Source organism: Canis aureus, chromosome 8 (assembly GCF_053574225.1).
Source record: "Canis aureus isolate CA01 chromosome 8, VMU_Caureus_v.1.0, whole genome shotgun sequence".
Lineage (NCBI taxonomy): Eukaryota > Metazoa > Chordata > Mammalia > Carnivora > Canidae > Canis > Canis aureus.
Genome location: NC_135618.1, coordinates 48,018,291 through 48,027,856, shown reverse-complemented (window position 1 = coordinate 48,027,856; position 9,566 = coordinate 48,018,291).

The following is a 9,566-nucleotide window of genomic DNA, read 5'->3' as shown; positions in this document are numbered from 1 at the left end:
GGCAGAAAATTGGTAAAAGATGAGTCTGGGGAGGTTGCAGGATAGGTTATGGGGGATATTATATAACACCCCTTTCTTCTATAGGCGTTCTATTCTAAAGGAATTCCATTAAAGGGTTTAAACTAACTTCTAGGTAGTCTACCTGGCATATGAAGATGGGTTGAGAAAAATCTGTTACATTAACCCAGGCCTGAGGTAATGAAAACTCTGCAGACATAGTAGTCATCTCTTTCCTCTGTCGACTGGAATCTTGCCCTATTCGGACTTTTCTGACATTTGTTCCAGACCTACTATAGGTACTGACACATAGCAGGTGCTTGGTAGTTTATGTTGAACAAATAAACAAATAGTAAGGATGGGAAGGTGTATATCATGTTCAAGAATTATTTAGAGTATTAACATGGCAGGAACTGGAAACAGAGAGGATGTGGACAGTGAGAAGAAGGGAAATGGAGGCAGCTTCTAACAACACAGGCTTTGGAGTCAGTCAGATCTGGATTCTAAATTCTGCCTTTTTTTTTTAATTGGTGTTCAATTTACCAACATACAGAATAACCCCCAGTGCCCATCACCCAATCACTCCCACCCCCAGCCCTCCTCCCCTTCTACCACTCCTAGTTCGTTTCCCAGAGTTAGCAGTCTTTACGTTCTGTCTCCCTTTCTGATATTTCCCACACATTTCTTCTCCCTTCCCTTATATTCCCTTTCACTATTATTTATATTCCCCACATGAATGAGAACATATAATGTTTGTCCTTCTCTGACTGACTTACTTCATTCAGCATAATACCCTCCAGTTCCATCCACATTGAAGCAAATGGTGGGTATTTGTCATTTCTAATAGCTGAGTAATATTCCATTGTATACATAAACCACATCTTCTTTATCCACTCATCTTTCGATGGACACCGAGGCTCCTTCCACAGTTTGGCTATTGTGGCCATTGCTGAAATTCTGCCTTCTGAATGTGAATACTGCTGTGTGAAACAAGTAGGAATGGAAGACAGTGGTGATGGTTTAACGTGGACTCAGCTCAAGAGACAACTAATCCTTTGTATATCCATGAATAAGAGAATAAAACAGAGAGACAGAGAAGAGAGGGACACAAAGTCCCGAAGATGGAGAGCAAGAGAGGAGAAACAGAGTTAGAAAGAGAGACGTGTTTTGGGGGGGGGGCACAGACTTTAGGGGCTGAGCAGTGGTGATACCATGTGTCAATGACACTCTCTACGAGGTATCCAAGTGTGTGGTGTTATTAAGTAGGGGCTCAGGAGGATGAGTAGAGGAGAGAGTAGGAAGCCAGAGAATGAAGAAAAAAAGCAAGATGACAGAGGCTCTGCAGCAAGGAGAAGGGAACACACTCAGCTCCTCTCTTGCTATGCAGAGGACCCCAGCTCACACCTGATCCTTCATTACCTGGTATTAATCTGCTGATCTGTTATAAGACCACATTGCCTCTGGGCACAGCTGTTCAACAAAACGACTGGCACTTAACAGCCTAAAAGGGACTGTTCCTTCCTTTGCAAAAGTCCAGTTCTCTCTCACTTTGCCCCAGGGTGTCCACTGGGAGTTCACCAGGAAGCCCCAGAGACAGAAGTTTGATGTCACATCAGGAGGATTTGCCCTGAGACTGTTCGGTTCTCAGTGAGGTGATTAGCCAGGCTAAGAGGCCCTTTTCTGGAAAGAGCGTCATGGTAATTGCTGACAGCCCTCCGTACGATGGATGGAAGAGTTCAGAAATAAGAATAATGAATAAGCAATCAGTCTATTCTTGGGTCTGCTATTACTGCCCCTCTAATTGGGTGTCTCAGAGTCTCCTGGGATTCCCTAAACTATAGCAATAGAGGCCAAGAAACCGAGGCTGGAGATATAATAATTCATAACAAACATTCTGATTGGAACTGACGGTTACTCTGGGAGCTGTGGCGAGTTTTCCTGTTGTCTTATCTTCTCTCTCCCCATGACTCCCTGTGCAGGTGGGACATGAGAAGTCCTTGACCAGAGAACACATCTGAGTTTGAATCCCAGTTCCTAGCAGCATGGCTTTAGCCCCATCACTTCATGGCTCCTACCTCATAGGATTTTTGTGAGGACCAGTGCTAATATATGCAAATGGCCTGGCACATAGTAGACTTTCAATAAATGATAGCGATTAGTATTATTATGATAGAGGGTATCTTTGGCGAGAATGCAAAAGACTGGCAGCCTGACAAGTCAGAAGCCAGAGAGCTACATTCTGGAAACTACCACCGAAGTGTGCAGTAGTCCTAATTAGAATTCTCATTAAGTTCTGATAATGAGAAATGTGTGAGAAGACAGTTTTCAATCTCCCAAGAGGAAACAGGAAGTGGGAGGATTAAAAAAAAAAAAAGCAAAAAAGAGAAAAGTAACTTTCAGTGGCATTTCATTTTTGTCTCCTTAATTTTACTGAATGTTAAAAGAAATGAGATGAAATGTCCCTTCTGTGTTCACCTTTGGACCTAATGGGGTTGTTACATAACATACTTGTCTGGGAGGGGGGGATTAGTACCCGAGCAGATGTATTTCCCTCCCAGCTCAAGAACCAGTAGACCGTTAAGATAACTGAGGACAATTATAGGATGGAGCAAGGTGTAAGCAGGTGGGTTTGGATATGAGGTTCAGGATTTAAGGTTGTAATAGGAAGAATTGTTCTGGAGATCCCTGTGTATGAGGTTTGCATGTGACCCAAGTACAAAGTAGAAGCTTTAAGGTAGGTGTTTGGGGAAGTGATCCTAAGGAAAAGGAGGAGGGTCCAGGAAGAGTGAAACAGGACAGGAGGAAAAGTCAGCCCCAGGGGGGTCTATGGAGCTGATAACTACTGTGAGTAAGGGGGCTCCAGCCCACCAGGACCTCTGAGGAGCTGAATGAACTTGGAACTGTCTTCCCAAGAGAGGGAAATGGAGAATATGCACCACCAGTCCCCACCCTACACTGGGTCATGTTTAGCCCATAGGGTGTTAACCCCCTCACATTTGCAGCACTGCACATGTATCAGAATGGAGCACACATTCCTGAAATTATCTTACACTGTGGAGGCAGGAAGCTCGAAGGCAGAAGGCAAGAGCTCTACAGCACACCTCAGCCAGGTGCTACCTGAGTACACCTGCTCTGCTGGTTGCCACAGCAACGGCTAGAGTTAAGACCACTGGCCAAGAGGAAGTGATACAGGAGGTGGGCTGAGGGGCTGAAGTATTCCCTGGAATATTCTCTGTCTGCAGTCCCTGTGACGCAGAGTTCAGAGGGAGCTTGGAGGTGGCGCAGCTTCTCACACAAAGGGCATCATCTTTGAATCTGTGTAGCCTCTTAGAGTTTTCCCATCTGCCATTTCATCTGTTCCTCACAGAAATCCTGCAGGAAGACAGGGCAGGGGTGAAGAGCCCTATGGTGCAGACAAGGAAAGATGCTTAGAGACCTTCCACAACCAGGTCGGAGTATTTGAGGTCGAGCTAATCCCAGGTGTCTAGAAGTGACTCACAAACAGTGGTCCACCAACTGACCACATCAGAATCTCTGATGTGTTTCTTAAAATGCTGATTCCAGGGCCCAGAAAGCTACTGAGTCATGATGTTTAAGTCTGAGTACTGTTTTATATAAGTTACCAGAGTACTCTCTCTATTTGGAGCAGTTGCCCTTGACTTCGCAGTACAATGGTAACTGGGTTCCAGCCAACAGTCTGCTTCCAGGGCCTTGAAGGTAGGTCTTTCCCTAGCCCAAAGGTAGTCATCTGCTAGGATCCTGGAATGAAAAAAGTTGGTTAATATGATAAGAGCCCCTATGGGGTCATTCCAAGACTGAGACACAACAGGGAGAGAAATCAAGATATTTTTAAAAGCGGGGTTCCTGGCTGAGAGGACCACACAACCCTCAGAAGTCACAGTCTCTACGCATATCCAGTGGATGAGGAAAACAATGTTCAAGATCATGCAGCTTGTTTCAGAGCTAGAATTCAAGCCACAAATTCCCTGGTGCCCATCCCAGTACACTTGGGAGTCTACCCATCTGCAAAATAGCAGGGAAATCTCCTCTGCTCTCTAGGCCTTCCTGCACCACCACCCACACTTTGCCGCCAAACAATTAGCCATGTATTTTATTTGCTATTCCTGAGGACTCAGGACTGCTGCTTGCACTTGTACACCCACGTTCACCTCTTCCTCCAGCCCCCAACCTTTAATTAAAGCTCTGAGTGGTTTCCTGTTATCTCCATGTCACCTTCTGCCAAACCAGAGGGCCTGGATTGAATTGGATTCCCCAGAACTTCATCCACCCTGTACCCTTCAGAAAGCCCTTGGAAAAGAACGGCAGGAGGCAGGAACTTGATAGGGTAGAAGGCTGTAGAGTGTCTAGTGGATATGAAAACTAGGTTTGTGGGGAGGGTAAGAGGACGCAAGACAGGAATGCAGAGAGGAAGTGAAGGAGGGAGGACGTGGGGCAGGATGAGGGAGTGGAGAAGGCATGGCATCAGAAACAAGACAGAGATAGAAAGGAAGACAGAGGAAGGGAGACAGATCATGTATAAGGAAGGACAAGGAGTCTATAATTTATATGTCTGCCTCCTCCACTAGCTGCCAAGGTCTTGGATTGCAGGACCTGTGTCTGATTCATTTCAGTGTACCCAAGCCCTGAGCTTGACATATAGCAGATGTTCAGTATATATATGTCAGATCAATCCGTGAACAGAAAGACAGCCTTGTAGAACAAACCTACAAAAAGTATATTGTCATTCCTCTTCTATGAGTGAGAGGATATAAGTCACAGAGGCTAAATCAGTTGCCCAAAGTGCCACAGGCAATAAAAAGGTAGGCTAAGGGGATCCCTGGGTGGCGCAGCGGTTTGGCGCCTGCCTTTGGCCCAGGGCGCGATCCTGGAGACCCGGGATCGAATCCCACGTCGGGCTCCCGGTGCATGGAGCCTGCTTCTCCCTCTGCCTGTGTCTCTGCCTCTCTCTCTCTCTCTCTCTCTCTCTGTGACTATCATAAATTAAAAAAAAAAAGGTAGGCTAAGACTTCATCTTAAGCCATGGTGATCCCAAAGCCCCCCATTAGCCCTATTTGGATTCAGAAATTCTCCAAACTGCCCATGCTTATGAACCATGGGCATCTTACTTCTTGGGGCTAGTTGGGCCAGGACTAACGTCCCCCTGAAGTCAGAAAAGGGAGGTATAACCAACATAGCTGGTGCTTCACCCAGATACCCTCATATCCTTTTTCTCATTTCCATGAACTAATCTTTCAGACTCTGTGTGCCTTTGATTGTAGCTACCAGCACCTGAAACCTTGGAGCTCTTCCCTCGGGCTATGGCACTGCTTTCCCTTCACATGTAGTGATCCAGAGCTCTTGGGGGTTCCCATCCTTTTTGCTATTGATTGGTGAGTGTGTAAGAATGAAATCCCAGCTTCTTTGCTTGGAATAGGTGCAAATTCTGAGAAGTGTTATACACCAGAGCTACCCTCCATGGGACATTGCCTGAAACTGTATCCTTATGTGGCTTTTTCCTCTTCTGTCTAACTCCCACCATTGTCTTACCAGTTCCTCCTGGGATCCCTTTCCTCCTTGTCCATGAATCCTTGTCTGGGGATCTGTATCTAGGGATCCCAATATAAACAAAAGAGAAATACCGAACTGCCCCATTAGCCTGGTTTCTGATGAGTAGAAATCAGTATTAAGCAAATATTTCATTTTAATAGCAGTTCCCATTTATTGAGTATCCACAATGATTAAATGTTTCACACACCTTACCTCAAATGCTCAGGCAACATTGCAAGATAGGTATGATTGTGTCCATTCTAGAGATGAGAAAACTCAGGCTCTGAAACAACTCAGTAATCTCCCCAAGGTCGCCTAGCTAGAAGTGCTAGGAGGGGATTTGAACCCAAGTCTATCTGTCATCAAGGCTTTCCTTATCCATGCTGTCTCTCTTCATGGTACCTGTATCCATTTGTCCATCTTCCATTTTCATTTGTTTTTTGGTGGAGAGGGAGGGAGGGATGGTGGCAGAGAGATCCTTGTATTCTTAAGGCCCAATACAATGCCTGGCACATAGTAAGTACTCTGTATTTGTTGACTGAATAACTAAATGAGGTGCTTGAGAGGAATAAAACACTTAGAAGTGTCCCTAAATTTTCTTCAAAATTTTGTGGACTCTGCTTGAGAAAGTACTGAATACTGCCATGAGGCAGATTCCCACAGCAAATAATGAGACCCAGGATAAAGGCTTTAAGACCTATGCAGAGTTAACATTTGGGACCCGAAGACAGGGACAGGGCTGGCAGCCAGCTTGTAAAAATCCTGTACATTCAGCTCAACTGCCTTTGATAAGTGGGCAGCAAAACACAAAAACAAAATTACAGCATCAAAACCAGCTTCCAATTACTAGAAAATAAGGCACTTGCACATCATAAATTGCCTCTTTAGGATCTCCTCATTTTGTACCTTTTAAGACGAAGACAATGAAGTGTTCTATTTGGATGTGGAGATTCTGAAAAACGAGGTGCCCTTTTATAATGTTTTAAAAGGAGGCATTATAAGATTTGAATCTAAGTGAACCCTCTGAACTTGCAAAAAGGAAAAATTCAAGAGGATGTGACAAAATTATTTCTAGCAACCATGACATTTCTTGATGTGAAATGCTTTCTTTGAACTGTACAACACAGCACGAGTTGGGTTTTGGAATCTGACAAGAAAATAGTGAGATGCCAAGTTGACAATGTAGATATTCTTCTCCTACAAAGGTTTTAACTCCGTTGCTGGATCCAGATTGTACCAGCAACTTCGAGAGTGCTGAGTGGGATACTAGAAATGGTGGAACCAGATCACCTAAACCATGTTTTAATGACCACTCCAGCCCTTGCTCTGTGATCTTAAGTAAATTGTTTAACTTCTCAAGATCTTAACCTATTAAATAGAGTTACTAGCCCTTTCAGAGTTATTGGGTGGATTAAATATTGGAGATGTAGGGACACCTGGGTGGCTCAATGGTTGAGCATTTGTCTTCTGCCCAGGGCGTGATCCCAGGGTCCTGAGACCCAGGGTCCCTGCATGGAGCCTGCTTCTCCCTCTGCCTGTGTCTCTGCCTCTCTCTGTGTCTCTCATGAATATATAAATCTTTAAAAAAATATTGGAGATGTAAATGTCTTAGTACAGAGTAGGTGAGTTAAGATGGTGATGATGATGATGATGGTAAAGATGACATTTATTAAGTGTTTTTAATGTGGCAGATACTGTTCAGGATGTCTCATCTGTTGTATGTGTTAAGGAAACTCTAGCTACCCTAAAAGATAAACCCTGAAATCTCAGGGCTTAACACAATGTTAAGATTAGTTCTCACTCATATAAAGTTTAATTAGCGATGGGATTGGTGGCAGGGAAGTCACTGCACCACACAATCATTCAGAGACTGGGGCTGGTCAAGCTCTATCATCTTCAATATGTATTTTCCAAGGGTGTGCTGGGCATTGGCATCTATCCAGCAGGTAGGGGAAGCAGTTTGGAGGATAGTGCCAGAGGTTTTATGGACCAGCCTTATTGTCCAAAGCTCAGTCAGATGACCCCCATCCAAGTGCAAAAGGAGAAGGGCTGCAAAGCATAGTTCTTGTCCGGCTTGCCATAACTCTATGTTACATCTTTGTTGGGCAGTCATCTGCTTGGCCACTCAGACATCCCATAGTAAAGGCCTCACATAAACCTGAGGAGTGGGTGCCATCATCACTTCTGTTACTGAAGGTGGAGAAGCTGAGGCACAGAAGGTGATAGAGCTAAGAATTGATCCCAGGTTAGTTAATCATCTCTCTGAACATGATAGAGACATCATAACTGTGCTCAAATACTCATTACTCACAAAAGACATAATAGCTGCTCAGGCTTTTGCCCTGGAGGGAGCGTAGGTGCCACCTGTGTCAGGCAGCCTCTATGATGGCCCCCAAATGACACCCATCTTCTGGTCCTTACAGCCTTATGCAATCCTTTCTCCTTGAGCAACTTGCCTTTAACCAACAGAATATGGTGATGTTGAGAGGTTGTCACTTCTATCATTAGGTGACAAGAGATTGTGACTTCTATATTGTTAGAAAATGCTCTCTTTTGCTGTCTTTTATGGGGCGAACTGACATATTAGAGAGGCCCTCATGGAAAGAAACTGAAGATGGCCTAAGGCCAAGAACCAGGTAGGGACCAACACCCGAAGTCAGCCCAACAATCCTAGAAAAACTAAATACTGCCAACAATTACATGAGTGAGTTTACAAACAAATCTATGCCACTTGACCCTATAGATGATACTCCAACCCTGGCTTACACCCTGACTGTAGGTTCCCGAGAGACCCCCTAGCACACAACCCAGTTAAGCCATGTTCAGATTCCTGACCTCTTATAATAAATAACAATACATGATAACAAATCATAAATGTGTGTTGTTTTAAGCTACCAAGTTTTGGAGTGATTATGTCATTGTGCAACAATAGATAACTAATAAACCACCTAAAGCCAACCTTTTTTACTACCACCGATCTTCTTAATTACGATTTTTATCCCCTATAGACCTCTAGATCTGAAAAATTCCCTCTATCAAACAAACCACAGTCATTGAACAAGAATTTATTCTCTTTCCAATTTTCAAAAATTCATCAAAACTCTAAAAGGATCTGTAGTAAAATCAGGTCCCTAACATGTTCATGACCTCACCAATAGCCAGGGAATTGGAAGAAAAGGCACCACACCAGGTTTAGAATTGTCTCACCCAAACCCAAGGTGAAGAAGCTTGATGAACTCGATGTTTCTTCTAATCCCTTCTGTGGGGCCCTGGGGTAGGTGATGATCCTAAATGAAGTTTTAAAATATTGAAAGTACTATCTGAGAACTGTGCTCAGAGCTTTATGAAGATTGTATTCTTTTATCCTTGTACCAATTCTATGATAGGTGCTATTATTATGCCCATGTGAAAGCAGACATGGATCATCCGACTCCAGGGGTCCTACTCTTATCCAAAAGATGGCATAGCCACTTAGGGAGGAAAAATGACTTTCCCAAAGTCATACAAAATTAAGGGACACGGAGTTAAAATTCCTGATTTCCTGTCTACTTGTCCCAGAAGGCTCCTCTGGTCTTGTTTCTTTCCCACTGCCCAAACACTAATGCATTCCGAAGGCCAAGGCTGTTTCGCTGGTGACATATGGAGTACGGGGGACAAATCTGAAAAACATGAAGGACAGAAACATCAATAGAGGTGGCATCAGGCCGGTTCAGTGCCTCCAGGTCAGTGACAGCTGGTAGTAGTGGGCACTATCTAACCCAGAGGGGTATACTTCTCCCTGGCCTTTGAACAGATGCAGTACACATTACAGTTCCCAGTTATTTACCCCAACAGAAGCAAGTACAGGCATAGGTCATGTGAGGATGAAATGGATCATGGTGATAGGGTTGGCTTTGGAATCATACAGATGTGGGTTTGAATTCCCAACCCTGCCACTCACTAGATGTATGATCTTGGAAGACTCATTTCACCTCTCCAAGTCTCCATTATTCCATCTCAAAAATGGGAATGATGCCTCTTCC